Below are 2,659 nucleotides of genomic sequence, written 5' to 3' on the forward strand. Positions count from 1 at the left end.
TTGTTTTAGTAGCTAGAGTTGTTATTTTTGGCTGAATTTTTTTGTGGTAACTTCTTTCAATCTATATTTTGTGAGAAAAATAGCTAGAGCCTTTAGTTTGGTCAGGTTTGAAAGTTCCAAAAAAGTAGCAAATTTGATTTTTGTCAAAACTTCAAACGGCCATAACTTTTGCTCTGGTTATCAGAATCGCAATTATTATATATGTATTTGGGGTAGAAAAAAATTTCCTATGCCATGAATGCTTGTCATAGGCTGGCTGAGGTCTCCATCGTCCAAAAAAAGTGATTCTGTCAAAAGTTTTTTATTTTTCAAGTATTATTCTCTTATTTTTCTTAACTTATCATTTTTAGCTTATATAGTTAGACTTCGAATTTTCATTTGAAATTTTTTGTGCTATCTTCTCATCATTTTATAAGGTTGTTCACAAAATTTCAAGTCATTTAGATATCATTTAATGGTAGCTGTAGTTCAAACTTACACTGTTACTTGCATAAGAAGACAACTAGTTATGCATGCTGAATTTAGTGTATGACTAGAGGAAATCCATCTGACTTACAACCCTTTGATCCTGAGATAGATAGGACATTTCATAGATTATTTAGACATCATTTAGTACCTTTTGAGCATCCTGAGCATTCTGATATTGGTGATTTTGAGCATTATAATTTTGAACATTCTGATTTTGTACATTCTGAGAATATGGCACAACCTCCACCCCGTGAGAGGACTCTAAGGGAAATGGCTGCACCTGATTTCACCTACGAAAGCTTATGCATCCAATACCCTGATGAGGATGTCCCATATGTTCTTAAAACTGGACTGGTCCATTTGCTTCCAAAGTTTCATGACCTTGCAGGTGAAGACCCACACAAGCATCTGAAAGAATTCCATATTGTCTGCTCCACCATGAAACCACCAGATGTCCAGGAGGATCACATATTTCTGAAGGCCTTTCCTCATTCTTTAGAGGGAGTGGCAAATGACTGGCTATATTACCTTGCTCCAAGGTCCATCACGAGCTGGGATGACCTCAAGAGAGTATTCTTAGAAAACATTTTCCCTGCTTCCAGGACCACGACCATCAGAAAGGATATTTCAGGTATTAGACAACTTAGTGGAGAGAGCCTATATGCATACTGGGAGAGATTTAAAAAATTATGTGTCAGTTGCCCTCACCACCAGATTTCAGAGCAGCTTCTTCTCCAATATTTTTATGAAGGACTCGGCAACATGGAGAGAAGTATGATAGATGCTTCTAGTGGTGGAGCCCTTGGAGACATGACCCCTGCTGAAGCCAGAAATTTAATTGAGAAGATGGCTTCAAACTCCTAGCAATTTAATGCCAGAAGTGATGCTATTGTCATTAGAGGAGTGCATGAAGTAGCCACGAATTCATCAGGTGAGACTAAGAAGCTTGAAGGTAAACTAGATGGAGGAATCATCACAACAGACCTCCTCAACCTCAACAGCAAAATCAACCACAACAGAATAATTATGACCTCTCCAGCAACAGGTACAATCCCGGATGGAGGAATCATCGTAACCTTAGATGGTCGAATCCTTCACAACAGCAGCAACAACAACAACAGACTTATTTTCAAAATGTTGTTGGCCCAAGCAGACCATACGTTCCTCCACCAATCCAGCAGCAACAACAGCAACAGCCCCAGAAACAACAAACAATTGAGGCCTCTCCGCAACCTTCCCTTGAAGAACTTGTGAGGTAAATGACTATGCAAAACATGCAGTTTCAGCAAGAGACCAGAGCCTCCATTCAGAGCTTAACTAATTAGATGGGACAGTTGGCTACACAGTTAAATCAACAACAGTCCCAGAATTATGATAGATTACCTTCTCAATCTGTCCAGAATCCCAAAAATGTGAGTGCCATTACATTGAGGTCAGGAAAGCAGTGTCAAGGACCTCAACCAGTAGCATTTTCCTCATCCGCCAATGAACCTGCCCAACCTCACTCTACTCCAGAAAAAAGATGATGACAAAAATTTAAAGAGTAAGTTACCTAACAATTTCTATGCAGGTGAATCTAAAGAGAAGCAGCATATCCCTCTTTCATTCCCTCCAAGAGCAATTTCCAACAAAAAAATGGAAGAGGCAGAGAAGGAGATCTTGGAAACATTTAGGAAAGTAGAGGTAAACATACCTCTGCTGGATGCAATAAAGCAAATTCCAAGATATGCTAAATTCTTGAAGGAGTTGTGCACTAATAAGCGGAAGCTTAAAGGAAGTGAAAGAATTAGTATGGGCAGAAATGTCTCCGCATTGATTGGTAAATATGTTCCCCAAATCCCTGAAAAATGTAAAGATCCAGGTACATTCAGCATACCTTGTATTATAGGAAACAATAAGTTTGACAATGTCATGCTAGATTTAGGAGCTTCTATTAGTGTTATGCCTCTGTCTATTTTTAATTCTCTATCTCTAGGTCCTTTGCAGTCAACTGATGTGGTAATTCATTTAGCTAATAGAAGTGTTGCCTATCCTGCTGGTTTCATAGAGGATGTCTTAGTTAGAGTTGGTGAGCTGATTTTCCCTATTGATTTTTATATTTTAAATATGGAGGAGGGATTTTCTAAAGGATCAGTTCCCATCATTCTAGGCAGACCTTTTATGAATACTTTTAGAACTAAGATAGATGTAT

At 38.4% G+C, this 2,659-nt stretch overlaps 1 non-coding gene across 1 annotated transcript; it reads right to left on the reverse strand.

Moving 5' to 3' along the window:
• Nucleotides 1-1,077: 1,077 nt before the first annotated feature.
• LOC114385595 lies at nt 1,078-1,184 on the reverse strand. Its single transcript, XR_003660962.1, has one exon. It is a non-coding gene; the product is annotated as a small nucleolar RNA R71 (small nucleolar RNA).
• Between the last annotated feature and the right edge of the window lie 1,475 nt (nt 1,185-2,659).

This window comes from Glycine soja, chromosome 14, assembly GCF_004193775.1.
Source record: "Glycine soja cultivar W05 chromosome 14, ASM419377v2, whole genome shotgun sequence".
In the NCBI taxonomy this organism is placed as follows: domain Eukaryota; kingdom Viridiplantae; phylum Streptophyta; class Magnoliopsida; order Fabales; family Fabaceae; genus Glycine; species Glycine soja.